The sequence below is a fragment of the Penaeus monodon genome, chromosome 23, assembly GCF_015228065.2.
Source record: "Penaeus monodon isolate SGIC_2016 chromosome 23, NSTDA_Pmon_1, whole genome shotgun sequence".
Lineage (NCBI taxonomy): Eukaryota > Metazoa > Arthropoda > Malacostraca > Decapoda > Penaeidae > Penaeus > Penaeus monodon.
Window position 1 is genome coordinate 38,864,678 of NC_051408.1, and position 487 is coordinate 38,865,164.

The window sequence follows — 487 nt, forward strand, 5'->3', positions numbered from 1 at the left end:
AACTCGAAAGTCTATTGACATTACTCATACATCTTCCTGTGTGAAATTGTTCTTTCCATTACACCTTGCAAAGCACACACCGCGTTGCAGTCGAGCCCAAATAACCAAGTATGCACAAACTACGTCGACATACAGAGTCACGTGGTTAGCATGCACTTCCCCGGAAATGTGACAAAATCTCAACGCAGCTTAATTACCATCACTGAAGCAGGTGGGCACGGGCGTGGACCACCTGCCGGCGACGCAGACGGCGATACCCGTGCCCTGTAGAGTATAGCCTTCCTCGCAGGAGAAAGCCGCGATGATGCCGCCTCTTCCCAGCCTCACCTGCCCGTGCGCCAGAGACGTGGGCGGGTCGCAAGTGCCCTCGGCCACGCCCACGAGGCCAGTCAGCGCCCCTGGGGACACGAAAACAAAAAAAAAACGTTAGATTTTTTAGGGTTGGGAGGAATAGATATATTGATTCTCACAAGACAAGTTAATTTCT